General features: G+C 40.9%; 1 long non-coding RNA gene across 1 annotated transcript in view; it reads right to left on the bottom strand.

The window, feature by feature from the left end:
* Positions 1 to 12981, bottom strand: part of LOC116444343 — a 33949-nt gene extending 20968 nt beyond the window's left edge. Inside the window, exon 1 of the long non-coding RNA XR_004240281.1 lies at positions 12417 to 12981. This is a non-coding gene — a long non-coding RNA (uncharacterized LOC116444343). The remainder of the gene's footprint in view (positions 1 to 12416) is intronic.
* Between the last annotated feature and the right edge of the window lie 2093 nt (positions 12982 to 15074).

The following is a 15074-nucleotide window of genomic DNA, read 5'->3' on the forward strand; positions in this document are numbered from 1 at the left end:
CAATTAATATGGGCAACTGTGTGGAGTAAATGATGGCTTTGTAATGCAGGTGGCTGGCAAGTCTGGGCTGCTTGGCTCACATACGTGGCAGAACATGAACAAGCTCATTTCCAACAAACATTTTTATTATGCGTGATCACACATCTGAAATGCTGTGCAGACATGCCCTACCAGACAAGTATACTTGCAAATCCTATTGCTCTGCTGAAGATTTATCAACCAAAAAAACCTCTCAAACCAATACAAAATGTTCCAAATTCACAGAAAATAAATAAAAGGAAAAATAATTACCCATTTTTCCCACTATGTGGAATAAATGTTTCTTAATATGGTTTGGAAAATGCTTGGTTTTGAAAATACGCTTTTAGTCTGACAAAGCAAACTCTCACAATTCATTCAAGGTAAATAGGCTGGCTTGTGCCTCAGGCCCACATCAAACACTGCTAAAGAGTGCTACCCAGAAACACGAGAGGAATCTGAGTTACTGTGTGACAGGGTGATATCGATGTTATCACTCCCAGAACCACACAGAGCTGGAAAAGGTACTTCTATGACCCTATCATGAGAGCATTGCTGCTCCCCCAGTCTTCGAGGCACTTAACCTGACCAGAGCCTGCAATCATTAAACTTCTTAGGAAACAAATGAAATATAGAAAGGTTTGTTTTCCTTGACAGCCAGCACTTGGTGTTACGTTTGATTACATATAATTATAGAATGGTTTGGGTTGGGAGGGGGCTTAAACATAGTACCAACCCCCCTGCTATGGGCAGGATCACCTTCCACTGGACCAGGTTGCTCAAAGCCCTGTTCAGCCTGACCACGAGCATTGAAATATGGGGAAAAGTCTGGAGAGGGGGTTTTGATTTTGTTTATATGTGTATTGGCAGCATATTGTGCGATGGCTCTGAGTCCCCCTGGACTCTGGCAACAGGGAAGTGGTTTTGGATGGAATCTGATGCAGTGGCAGCACTGCAGTGTTTATCAGTATGAGGCAGAAATTTCCCCTCGCTTTTTTTGGGCTACCCCTCTTGCAAGTCCCTGGGAAGACTCTCTGATATTCAAAACAGTGACCCTCAGACATTGTCTTGTGTAAAAGAGCTCAGTAGAAAGAACAGAAAAAGGAGATCAGCAAGCATTCAGGTAGGAAACCCTGTGAACAGGCTGAATTTCAGAAGCTTTCTCTTAACAGCAGTATCATTTACAGGCTTAAAATGACAATTAAATGGACTAAGAGGCTGATCCTTCCTTTTAAAGAGTTTGAGAGGTGTAACGGCTAATCCAAAGAAAATTCTTTGCATGTAAAATATGAAGGCTGGTGAAAAGATTAAAAACAAATAGTATGGCTGAGTGGTTATCCCTCTGCTTTGCCAACAGAAATGTTTCATTAAATTCCTGATGAACCAAGAAAGGCAAACGGTCTGGGATAATATTTTTTTCCTTGCTTGTAAAAAGGTCTTATATCTAACAGAAAAAAACACAGTTTTTTAATTTGAAGAGCATGTTTATTTTCAGCACTGCACTATGGAGCAGGAGAGGGCAGCTGCCTGCTTGCTGGTCCTCCTCTCTTGTGTGGCAGTGATTGTCCAATTCAGAAGACCCAAGAAACACGCAGAGCAGCATGAGCTGCACACCAGCATATTTCACAGCAACACAGCTACTTTGGCCCTGATTCACTTTGTTGCTGGGATTTGGGTGTGCATGGAGGGAGAGCAGAGCAGAGAGAGTTAAAATCCATGCTAAATACTTTATATAGGATTGCTATCATTTAAGGTTAGTCACCTGAAAGTACAGACTTTCTCTATAAGCGAAAGAACAAACCAGACACCTCCTGAAAGCACTTGTCCTGCTCTGCAGCAGTGAGGGCAGCACAGTAGGGATGATGTGCCCTCCAACACAAGATCCTTATCTCTCTCCACTCCCTATGAAAGTTGCCCAGATTATCAACTCAAATTTATAAAATTAGCTTCCAGGTGGTTAAAGTTGCATAAAATTAATCTCAAATATATTTCCCTGTGAGAAATATTGTAAAGCAGGAAAGGACATCTAAGCATCCTCTCACGTGCAGCAGATAAAAGGTTTTTGGAAAATATTTAAATTTCATAATTTCACAATCCATTTTCTGAGTTTCTAAAGCCACGGTTCTAAAATTTGCTGACCATTTTAGGAACTGACTGTGTGATAATGAAGTCTTCTGAGCATATCAAATGCAGTCAATTAGAAAAGCTGCTTTCTGCTAGAGAAAAATAAATTGTTATCAATCTGCTGACTCTATTTCATATCTTGTTTTCTGTTGACTGCTGAATATCCAAGACTGAGATCACATTTGCTTGATTTAGATTTTTCTTTTTCTGCACATGCCATACTTGCTTAGATTTTTTGGCCTTTTTTTTCCAATTTAGTTACAGAAGCATAGCCAAAATTGCCTGATGGAACTGCCATGGGAAAAATCTTACAATTTCTTTCCTATTGCCTAATGGAGTGAAAATGCAACAGGTGTAAATTATATTTACACCTTAAATAGCTTAAAGGGTAGCTTAAATATGAGGAGGTGGGGTTTTCTCAATGAATTTAGAAATTAGTCAATGCAAGAGTGTGACAGTAATGTTTTGTAGAGGACTGGGAAAACTGGGGAAAAACATTTTTCCATTTGTACTCTTCTTGGAATACTAATCAAATCAATAGCTCTCCATTGCAATTAGACCTGGGACCTCTGCAGCTGAGTTCTGAACCTTCAGGGAATGAACAAAAGGCCTCTCGTCTGAAAACATCAGCAAAATTCTGGTCTCTGTGGGTCAGACACAGAGGGGGTGTGTAACTCACCAAACAGTCATTTGGAGCCACATAGGGATGGATGATGAACTTCTTGATGATGAGGCCTTACACAGAGCCATAACTTTGTGCTATAAGAGGCTACATCCAGTGTTAGGTGACCAGAAGGAGCCAGCTTTGCTTCCCTAGGTCAGATTTTCAACAACATCAGTTTGTGGTTATGTGCTTGGTTTACAGTAGGGAAACAGTAAGACTAAGAAGAAAGGATAAAAGAAGTAAACAAATACAGATAACTCATTCCTTATGCTAAAAATGCTACTAGAAACAGGAAATAGGAAGACAGTTAGAGTTTCCAAAAATTTTTATCAGATGTTCCTAACTTTCATGAGTATCATCAGACGCTGTTGATACGTGATATGTGGGGCTGCTTCATGTGAAGAAGAAAAATAATTATACATGGCTTGATACATTTAAGCAGGTCCTGGGATTTTAAAATCCTTTTTTCATTAATCAACTACATTTTTTGTTTGAGCTCTAGCTGTATTGAATGTACTGTGTAGACAGGGATGAATTTCTATGGCTACTAGGGACTTGCTGTGGGACACTGGGCAAACAATCTTCAGATTTGATATTTCCTGCCTGAATGAGTGGCAAGATAAGGTGGTATTTTACAATTTTGAGATCATATGGGTTATCATAGTGTCTAAACTGTTCTTATGCCTCTATTGTGTCCTCAAATTGTGCTTGAGACTAACCCAACCTTTGCAGAGCAGCGTTGGTCTTGTGCTCTCTGATAACATGAGGCAGTGAAGCACTCACTTTTCATTACAGGCTGTTCCAGTAATTACCTACCACCATTATGGGACATTAATTTACAGTTTGCCTATATTGGCCTGGATGGATAGAGCTCTGAGCAATCTGGCCTAGTGAAAGGTGTCCCTGCCCACGGCATGGGAGTTGGAATTAGATGGTCATTAAGGTCCCTTCCAATTCAGGCCATTCTATGATTCATTCTATGATTATACTTAGGTGTTAACAACTTCCTCTTGTATCCTGTGCTAAAGACAACTTCTTCTGTGGGGAAGGGCAGCTCCTGATAGGAGTTCTTAATCCAGGCACTTTTCATTCTCTTTTCCTGGTGAACTAGAGAGATCAACCTTTGTAAACATTTCAGGATGATACATTTGCTAGAATCTGTGTCTTTTTACTTCACCCTCTCCAATTCTTTATTATCCTTTTAGTGCAAAGATTCATCTTGTATTCCCTGTGGCCTGTTGACTGACCCAGCTAGACTGAAATTCAGTCCTTACTTTTCCTGTGTTTATCACTAATGAGTTGCAATAAAACGATTGCAGAAGTATTCCCAAGTTTGCTGGGGCAAAGTTGAGAGGCCGATTCTCTGCTATATAAAACCAACCCAGTTGTTGTAATAACCAGCAGAAGTGGGTGGGCATTGAAGTCAAAATACTTGGCTGAAGGGATGTTTCAAGGAACCTCTCTTTCCAGTATGTCTTTCATTTGATCTATTTCACACATTATTTTTCATAATGTAACACCTTGGCATCAATTAACAAATTATAGTAGTCAAGTTTTTTTTCAAATTTACACCAGAATACTTTCTTATCATTGGACCATGATTAATCGATAACCAAATAACCTTTCCCTTTAATTATTAGCCCAAACATTCTAGTTTAACACAACTATAACAAGTTGATTTTTTTTTCTAATCCAGACCTTTTGTCACTCCAACCTCCTTGAGGAAAAGAATTCTACACAGTAATATACATTCAAGTACAAATTATATGTATCAAGCTTTACTTATCAGCCTTCCTTAAGGCCTAAAAGATCTCACCAGCATCAACATTTCTCTATCTCTATTTACCCGGAGAAAAACAGTAATCCTGGGAAATTAAAGACTCTTTACCAATGTCTGAGTTATTTCCTGATCTGAATACTAAGTTGAAGCACAGAAAATCATGGAAACATAGCTGTAGACCTGATGATGCTCTGCAGTCACCTTTAACTTCCCAACTCTGCTCAAGTGCCACAAGTGTGTTCTGTTCCACAAGCGTTCAATTTGGCCATAATTCTACAAATTTTTCCTGTTTATGCCATTTTATTCAGTCCTCCAGTAAAACAGAGATGTCCATAACTAAGCTAAATGGAAGGCACAGCACATGGACTGTGAGATATAACTGAACACTGAAGCCAAAAAGAGATGATCTACATTTCAAAGAAAAGGAGCAAAATCACTTAATATTTGATGTCCTTTTGGTTTGGACGGTTTGTGTTCACATCTCACAATATTGTCTCAAAGGAGCAGAGATAATTTATTGGGAGATGACTGATTTTGATCTCAGGAAGTACAGCATGACAAATCGTGCCAGTTTAAAAGTAATTGCTTTTTAATTGCAATGCTAAAAATTATACAGTCCCACACTAGAAACATACCAGTCTGCCTCTCTCAAATTGCCTTTCACTCTTTTCACTGACATAATCTTCAATTAGCTCAGGAAAGGTTACTGTGGTCATGACTTGACATGATAAAACATGATGTAGTAAATTAGAAATGAATAGGAAATTATTCATCTATCACTCCATGTATTATTTTCAGCAGCGGGTGGGTTGTACTGAATACTAATGCCTGGGCTGTCCTGTGAGCTGACAGGCACCTGGGGGTCAATGAACTCCAGGCAGAGTCTGTTGCAAAACATCCCTATCAGAGATAAGAATGTTGTTATTACCTGAATTCAGTTAAAGCTCCAGGTAGTACTGACAGGGATATTCCAGTTAATCATTACTGAGACAGAACCCAGCCTTTTGTGCTGCTTTGTCCCCAGTTCCGAGTCCAACCAGGAAACAGCCCAGCCCCACACACATGGATAGAGCAGAACCTTTAATGTCCTGACTGTCCTACAGTGGCCCAATCCATGGCATGCCAGAATTCCTGATGAATACCATGGCAAAGAGCAGTGCTGACACTGGAAGACTACAGAGAAGGAGAGCATCAGCCATTCCCTGGGCCTGCTCAAGCAGCTCATACCTGAGGAAGAGGAAACAACAACTGCAGGGAAAAGAGCCCCCAGCAGCTGGATAGGAGCCCTGTCACTAGAGAGCCAGCATTTCCCAGAAATAAGAGCTGTAGGAGGAGTGAAGAAATATGGTGCATCATTGGCAGTGATGAATTTTTATTCCCTGTGTGATTGCCAGGATTTTTGATTGCCATAGAAAAGTCAGTGCTTGGTAAAAATGATGTAATCACTGAGAGGTTTCACCATGCACCCTGCAGCTGAAGTGCAGCCAGAGGAGAGGGGGATTAGCCAGCTTCTCTGACCACTTTCACACTTAACAGTCAGCAAAGCCCTCCAAACACACACATTTTTTTGATGCTCAGCAAACGCAGCAAATTTAAATAAAAATTCATTGCTTGAATGAAATAATACATATTTATTGGTAATCGACACGCATTACTAATTATGATGATGGACTAGCATAATAAAGAACTTTTAATTTTGTAATTCTATATTTCCCTGTCATGTCTATAGTATCTTAATACAGGTCTCAACAAAACCACAGCACTTGTTACCAACTGAAACAGAACAAACTGTTCCCTACAGAAACATTTTTTCATGGGATGTTCCTGCCTGCAAAATTCACAAGATAGCCTCAGGTAAAGGCTGTTTTCCTGGCTGTAGTACTGAGCAAAAAAAAAAGCTGATTAATATTAGATTTTTACCTGACTGCTTCAGTTTTAATTTTTTAAATTTTCTGCAATTAGCAGCTTCTGTGAAAAGTATGCTCCTTGCAAGCCATAGGGTTATTTTGGGTAAGTCTTTCAATGAATATAACACAGCAGTAACAGAAACCTAAGCTGTGACCTATAGGACCTTGGACAATGGCACACATCAAAGGCACCTGTCTAAACTGCAAGAAGCACAGATAAGATTAGCATTGGTGTCACACACTCCTAGAGCTGCTGCAAGTTTTTCTCTGCTCTCTCTGTTTCCTCTAAGAAAGGTAACATCCTTTACTGTGGCTGCAGGCAGCATGTGAAATGACACAAGCCTGTCCAAAATATGTTAATATACTATGCATGTGTGGTTTTCTCTCAGCTATGTTTAAACTACGAGGTGCCCAGAATCCTGGGTGAATGCTGAAGTCCTCAGAGAAATCCAGAACTACATTTCTTGTATGAAAAATAGGTGAAGTTCAGGCAAGGCCATGCACATTGGTCTTACAGTTTATTTCCCCAAAGGAAAATCATGGTCCAACACATTTCTCTTTCCCCCTATCTCCATAGTTTTTATTGTAACAGGTTTCTGCTGTTACTAGCATCAAGATATTGAACATCCTCAGACAGGATGAGAGTGCCTGTGCAGGGTTGCTGGTGAGCTGAGCCTGTGCAACCTGCCCGTTGCCTTCGGCAATGCTGCTCGGCATGACCATGGCTGTTGCTCTGCTGCTGCTCATTATTTCCCACCTTATTCCTGTCCCAGGTCTTGCTGCTGCTGATCCAAAACACCAACACCTTGTTCCATTAGGATACTCTGTACTGCTGCTTGTAACCAAGCACAGCAAATATTTGGTTACATGCAGTCAAACACGTCCCTCACGTCCTGAGGCACTTCATCTTTCTTCATTAACAGATGATATAGAATGAAAGAGTAGTGAATAACTGCAGGTTTTTGACTGAACTGAAGTCTTAGGCGTGACTGTTTGAATATTTAATTCCATGTTTGATCCACCTCTTCATATGAGGGCCATTGAACAAAATGTCTAGCACCAGGTGCCATTACTTGATTCTATTGTTATGTTATTACTGCTCGTTGATTTTTCCAAAAATTTGGGTGAAAACTAATATTTTATAGGTACAGCTTTGTGATAACTGTGGTGTATTCCAACAGCATTTAACTTGAATTCATGTCTTCCCTGCAGTGGAAGCACAAGCAAAATTCAGCTGTAAAATGTATGAAAGAGATTAACCTCCATCTCTGGGATCTTCTTGGGATGTGGTGCTTTGCCTCCAAGGCAGGATGAATACTGCAGAGCTATCAGTGTAGTCTAGAAATCTAAAGTAACAGTGAAGCCAAGGAAGTTATTTCTTGCAAGATACAGATTTCAGTGATTTAAATGTGGATGTAGAAGACATGAAACTTTTCAAATTGTGCCAAAAATTGTAGGTTTTGCCTGTGTGTTTCAAAAATCTGCACACAGTGGTGGCTGGGATTGCTGGCTTGTTTCATTTGTTGCATCCTTTGGTCATGAATTCTGAGATGCTGACCACAAAAGAGGCACATGAATTTCCCCGTGGTTGAGAAAAGGTATTTTTGAACTCTTTTTCCAAATTGAAATTTACCTAGCAGCTCACCAGTAATGATATCTTCGTCAGACAGACTTCACTGCCTAGTGAGACATCTCCTTAAATCTCAGTGAAGCAAGCTGGATTCTGGAAAGGGCAAAGAAAGCATTTCTCATATGTCCTACTTGTTGCCAGACAGATGCATATCCAATCTGCAATAAATCCACTGGGAAGAAAAAGAGCATTGGTAATTATTTTCCTACAATGATTTTCAAAAGAAATTTCTTTTATAACTCCTGTCTGGAGTCCCTGAGGTTCCTGAATGGTCTGCACTTCGATGCGCTGCCCAGATTGTGCCTGTTATTTGTTGTTTCCTGTGCACCAGCAGTACGTCTGTTTGGTGATTTAGTACCATATGACTAAATGGAACACAGTAGAAAGAGCACTAAACATCCTCCATCAGAGCTCTGAAGCATAATTCAGTTCCCTCCATCTCGTCAACTGATGGATCGAACCCAGAAACTCCCAGATTCCATGCAAATATCTTTTCTTATGGCATTAAGATTTCAGAGGCCAAGTTTTAGAGCACGTTGATTGACTTCTGAGGACCAGAGGCATTTGGAAACACCATCACCCCGAATAAAGGAGAGCAAATAGGACCATGAAGTTGTCTAGTCTCAAAGATGTTTCTTACAAACATCAGATATCCTGTCATCTCTTGCACGCCTGCAATTGGTGGATGAAAGCTGAGGTGACTATGATGAGAAGTAAGTCATCATAGTTGGTTGCAGTAACAAGAACATTTAAACTAGTGAGAACATGCCTAAAGAATGCAAACATTTTAAGTGTTGCTGCAAACAGTGAAGTTTGTTTCCTTCTGTATATAAATTAGGAGGGATACTGTGACAGCAGCTGCTGGGTTAGACTACTGCTCACTACCAATGATCAGTTGAACTGATCATTAACACCCTTAAGAATGTCCCATCATCAGCAAAAATCAGGATCCATCAGCCTAAGAGGAGGAATAACACTCCATGATAACTGGATGACCCAGTCACAACGCCAGCCAGAATGAATATGTTTGGATCTTTTTAAGCAGACAACTGTTCCCTATCCATCAGGTCAGGTACATTATCTCTAGGTACCAGTGGGGTCATGCTGACTGGAGTGTGTGCTGAAATCCTGCAGCAGCTGTGTCTTGTATTCATGAAGAAACCTAAAAGACATAGCCTAAAATACATGGGATATGAGAGTGTGGAAAGAGAGCTGTTGAGAGATAGGCATTGATTGTGCCTCTGCTACTTTCTCCTTTGATCCTGTTTTCAGTCCTTCAATTAATTCTGTTAGCAAGCACCTAATTATTTGGCCACCTCTGACTTACTCATCAATAGTAAATTACAGTAGCTGTTTCAAAGGATAAAATTAATCCTAATGATAGCCAAAGTTACTTTTGAACTGTACTTAGGCAAGTCCAGGGCAGCTTCACTAGCATTGAATAGATATATGTCGTTGAAAACAGTACTCTTGTAAATGGGTGGAGCTCAGCAGGAAAACACAAGGCCACTCAAGGAATACGAATGCAAAGAGAAGTCAAATTCAGCATTCAAGAGATAGGAAGGATGATATGTAGAGTGGTGCTATGAGGAAAGTAAGAGAGCTTTGATCTCTAAATATCTTTCTATGCTTCTAAAGGCTGAAGCCAATAAGCTAATGGAAATGTCAGCTGTATTCTTGCCAGACCTGTCTACAGGAGCAAGTGCGGGGCAAATTCAGATGAGCCATGCAGGTATGATCACAAGTTCCTACATTACCAGTCTCAATTTTCTGTGAATTATACTTTTATTCACAACTAAGCATCACTCCTACAGAATCTCATGTGATCGATCGTTTCTTAACATTTCTGTTGCAGGTACATTTTCGCTCCTTTTAGTTTGAAAAAGTCAACTTTACAAATGTAATTTCTACTAATACTGCTCGCATTTGACTGTCTGGTATCTGTTCCCTCACAGTTTAAAGCACTCAGCTGTTGTGGATCACCCTTATAAAATTAGGTTAGAAAGCAATTCTTAAGGTAATAATAAATAGGGGGCTCTTTGTGTTTGGAATTTGGCTTTTGAACTGCTGGCGTGGACTTAATTTATGTTTTTAAGCCTTACTCACTCTGGGAGGGCAAAGACACTCCCATTTACATAGGCTTCTGTGGATTGTAGTATAAAAGAAACATCCAGCACAAGGACGTTCAAGATAAAACCACTGGATACCAAGATTATGTTTCTAATTGTTAATATGAAATCTGCCTCTCTGAAAACAACTTTTCTGCTTTTGTTTTTAAAATATAACTTTTAACCTATTTTTTTTAATGTCTTCTCTCTAAATATCACTTGGAAATTGCCTTCATAACTGGTCCTCCTTCAGACTTGGGGGACTTCAATAAATATTTTCCCAGTCCCTTGCCTATGTGAGATCACCCACACCAGAGTATTAACAGTCAGAGCACAAAGCAGTTTAAGACAGCGAAGACAGCTGCATCTGATTGAAATTCTGAGAAGAGCTTGTGCAGCACAATGTAATTACTTCTCTGGACATTGGCCAGGACATCATCAGCTGATGTCCTCACTTGTAGTGATAGTGGCCTGGGAGCTCTAGAGACCCTGTACAGCAACCAACCTGTTCACTAACCCAGATGAGGGGTTGTGCACCCCAACACCCCATCTGCAGCAGCAAGTGCAGCCCATAGTACTTCATGTGATGGGTTTTTTTGAGACAATATTTCCTTTGGAATTGCACATAACCCAGCATCTCTGGTGTTCCAACTGTTCTCTGTCTCCAAACTTGCCTCTTTAGCTTGCTTCTGTGTCATCTGCCCGTGTGAGTGAGGAATAGAGCGTCTCTGAGTTTAATGCTCACCTGGAGGCCTCCCTGTCGGACACTGAGGACTGCAGGCTTTGTAAAAGCACTGGGAACTGAGCTGCCATGGCACCGACATCTGTGGGGATTCAGCTGCTGTGGAGTAGCCCAAAAGCAGTGCAAGATTTTTCAGGGAACCACACCACCTCTAGAGTGACTCTAGAAACCACAGCACCTTCAGGCAAAAGATGTAAAGGTAACTCGTATTATTTAAATAATATTCTATTATATGTGCACTTATTACGTATAATTAGTGCACATATTATGGATGTATAGAATGCATTCCTGTTACAGATAATATTGTAATTCCTACATTTTAAGATTAATTTTAGCATCAAATGTTCTGGCTGGCTGGAACAACTCTCTTCCTTGGCATACACAAAAAACCACAGAGTACTTAAATGCGCACACTGGTGGACGGCTTTGAACATGTCACAGGCTCTCATTATATAACAAAGTCCCTTTGATGTGTGTGGTTGTTGCCTGGAGATCAGTGTGAGACTTGCATGTTCCACTGGGTTAATTAAGTTTATCATTTCCATGTGGGGCCTGGTATGATCTGTGGCCAAGGCAGACAAGTAGCATTGGCTTGATGGGAACTTTTCACTGTTCTTCCACCTACTCACTATCACTTCTTTAAAAACCAGATATTTCCAGTGAGGTTTGGAAGCAAGTTTGGAAGAGGTTCTTGTAGCTAAATAAAATACATAATTTACATGGATAGCAGCATCTTTCTGAAGAAATCCCTTACGTATCAATCTGTGTTAAAGAGATAAGCTGGGCCCTAATGCATCCTTTCCTGCTGCTGATGCCTTTTCCTGGTCTTAAAATCAAGAGTCATACATGGTTAGAACGGGAAAAGGGGTTTTACCTTGGTATTTATTTTAAGGATCCTTAGGTGCACTACGTCCAGGTCAAATGCACCGAAATGCGCCCCACCAAAAAAAAAGCCCACCCCGAAAGATCGGGTATAACATTATAGGTTTTACTAATTAGCGTATCTATCAAAGATTCCCCAATGAGAGGCTCAAGTGAGCCCCCCTCCCCAAGGAACCTTCCCCTGGATGGTTCTATCTTAGTTTACAAAATGTGTTCTGGAGAGGACCTTGGGGTCTGGGGCACACTGATCCCTAGCTACGAAGCTTCTAGAATGTTTAGACTCCAAGCTTGACAAACAAGTCCAAGAATGTAGGCAAAAAGCACTGAGAATACAGAAGTTGTAAAAAGGTATAACAGGGGTATAAAAGAAAAGGCAAAAAATCTTCATGGCATCACTACAAAGCTCTGCAAACACATAAAAAGCTTTATGATATGGCCAGTATCCTCTCTTTATCTGTCGCCATGTATTGTCTCACTGTAGTAATAGCAATGGAAGGAGCAGGAGAGACACAGAGATATCCCTCCAAGCCCTCCAGGTGTTCAGTGTCTGATAATCCTCACCTTACTAGGAGGCTTGCACTCTGCCTTCTCCTCTCTGGCTCTTTGAAGGGAGGTCATGACTGCAGCCAAGGTTCAGAGTTCCCCTGCTTGGTCACGGAGGGAGCAGAAAGAAGTTTCAGGATGCTAGAACACAGAAATGCCCTAGGATTTGCAGCATTTATGGTGATAACAGGCAGAGGACATGCATGCTCTCATCAGGAGCACCATCCAAGTGACAAGATTGCAAGGAATCCCTGCAGGCTGGAACTTGCTGAATTTCCCATCCTTGAAGCTGGATTTTTCCTTTTGAACAATTCCTGGTGTGGTATCACTCTTGGAATAACCTGGAGGAGCAAACTATGTAATATATTGAATTGGAATGCAAACCTGGCAAAGGTACGAGTGAGGTGCAGCAGCAACCAACAAGTGTTGAGCTGCATTGCTCGGGGCAGCATCAGAAAAAAATAAGGGAAAAGTGAAAAAGGGAGTGGAATTCATTATCTAGGTTCAGCTCTGTCCACACAGAGTGAGCACGGCTGTGCAAAATATGTCTTGTCTGAACACAGTCTATACTATGGTTGGTCAAATCCAGGTGAGGTGATATCAGGTGGTAGATACCTATTGGCCCCCTCAGGGGAAGAGGAGGGTGGGGAACTACTGGAAGCAGGAAGGTTGAGTTACTCAGTTCTATTCTCCTTCAAGCAGTCCAGCAATACATGAGATTAGATATGTAATCTGTCCCGTTGCCAAAGTGGTAAATGAATAAAGGAGGTTACAAAAGGAGCGGAAACTCATTCAAATGAAATTGTGTATGAAAGTGGGCATAAAATATACTGAGGTAAATAGTAATGAATAAAACTTTGAAGGAGCTGACATTCTACAGGTTCTTAGGTAGTGCTGTACTGCCAAAGCTATTTCCTAGGCATTAACATTATCTTCCTATTTCCTAGTGAATACAAAGAAACATGTAACTTTGTCCAGATAAAACCATCATATGTTAGGAGACAACTGTTGAAAAACTCTCTAATTTCAAATTTGCCTCTTCTCTTTTTAAAATAAACTAATTTTTGACTCTCCTAAGTTTGAGGAGAGTTTAAGAATTTGTGGGAGTACGTGGGGGTTGGATCTATCTAAAAAGATCATGCATCATCTAAAGCATTTACGAAATGTATAAGTATTCCATATTGCAGGAGAAGAGAAATTCCCTGAAGCTTCATGTCTGAAGCTAAAATGAATATACTATCTTCAAAATCCTATCTTTCTTCCCAAGCAAACATTCAAATTATAATACCCAAGGTTGTCTGGAAAACAAACTATATTGCTAATAAGTAAGCTAATTTTTCACACAGATACTCCTAATAATTTTAAAGTATCTAGAAGTTAGCTGGATATCTTCAAGAGCAAATCCATGCAGTTCTTGTGCAGAATGGTCTAATCATGAGGCGTGGGAGAAGGGAACCACTGGAACTCTAGACCTCTGCCTGGTTGCTGATCCAGCCACTGATTTTCTTCCCATGATTGTCAAGGTCATCCAGCCTTCCCGTACCTTGTTTCCCCGTGTGTAAAATAGGACTGATTTTTTCATAACTCACATTAACACTAAGACGGCTGAGGTTGTTATCTTTTCAATATGGCAGGACAGAGGTCTTGAACCACACAGTCAAAATTTAAACCCGTTCATTGCTTTCCTTCACTGCGGTCCTGCCTGCCCTGCTAGAAACGGTGTTAGAAAAGTCACTACCATCAAGTTCTTCGAACATGAAGTTCTGACACAATGACAACTGGTCCACTGGGACAAAGAGTCAGAGAATAGAGCTCAGCTGTGAACTTTTTCATGATGAGCAGAGGTCCTCAGATGAACAACACCAGGAAATGTTTTATTGATGTTAAGTAGCTTGACTCCAGAATCACCAAAGTTATACCGACTCCAGTGACTCTGTAAATGCCCCAAAGAAAGACTCATACGTGATTGCTGTCAAGTGATTGTGGATGTTGGCTGAAACACAAGGCTTGGTAGGTGCAATGAGACCTTAGATCCTCTTAGCCATAGAGTTGTGATCAGTGCAATTATAGAAAAGGCTGTAATGAAGTTAGACTTTAGATATATTTGCCTCAGACCCTGCTATTCTGAAATGCACCCTTCTGAAGAACAATCAAAACTATACACCCATGGAAGTAAAAAATTCCTTACTTTGGCTGAGACAGTTTTGACATCTTCACTCTCACATTAAGCCACCTTCTGAGGAAAAAGGCTGCACAGAGACCCCCTTTTTCTCCTGATGCTCCACAGTCCTTGCACAACTGCTTGCATTGCAGGAGAAATGCACCTGTGAACTGCTGAGAATGAGCATGTCTTCCTTCAGCAAAGAGCCGCACGTGAAGATAAAAGCCAGCCCTGAATGGAAACAAGAAGATGAGGCAGAAGAAATACAGTGCATCTGTGGAGAGGAACATGCAACTCCAGCACATGGGTCCAGGTGCTGCAGTCCTGCACTCCGAGATGTAACTCACATCTCTGGAATCCCGGGCTGGAATTTGCTCTGGGATATGTCAGTGGCCCGATGTGCCTGCCTGGCTGGCAGCCACGGGAGAGCAGTGCCTTCTGGCAACTCAGAGCAGAGTGATCGTGCTTCAGGCAACAAAGTCCTCACCAGAGTGCTCCCAAGAGTAACAGCAGCT

This window comes from Corvus moneduloides, chromosome 5 (assembly GCF_009650955.1).
Source record: "Corvus moneduloides isolate bCorMon1 chromosome 5, bCorMon1.pri, whole genome shotgun sequence".
Classification (NCBI taxonomy): domain Eukaryota; kingdom Metazoa; phylum Chordata; class Aves; order Passeriformes; family Corvidae; genus Corvus; species Corvus moneduloides.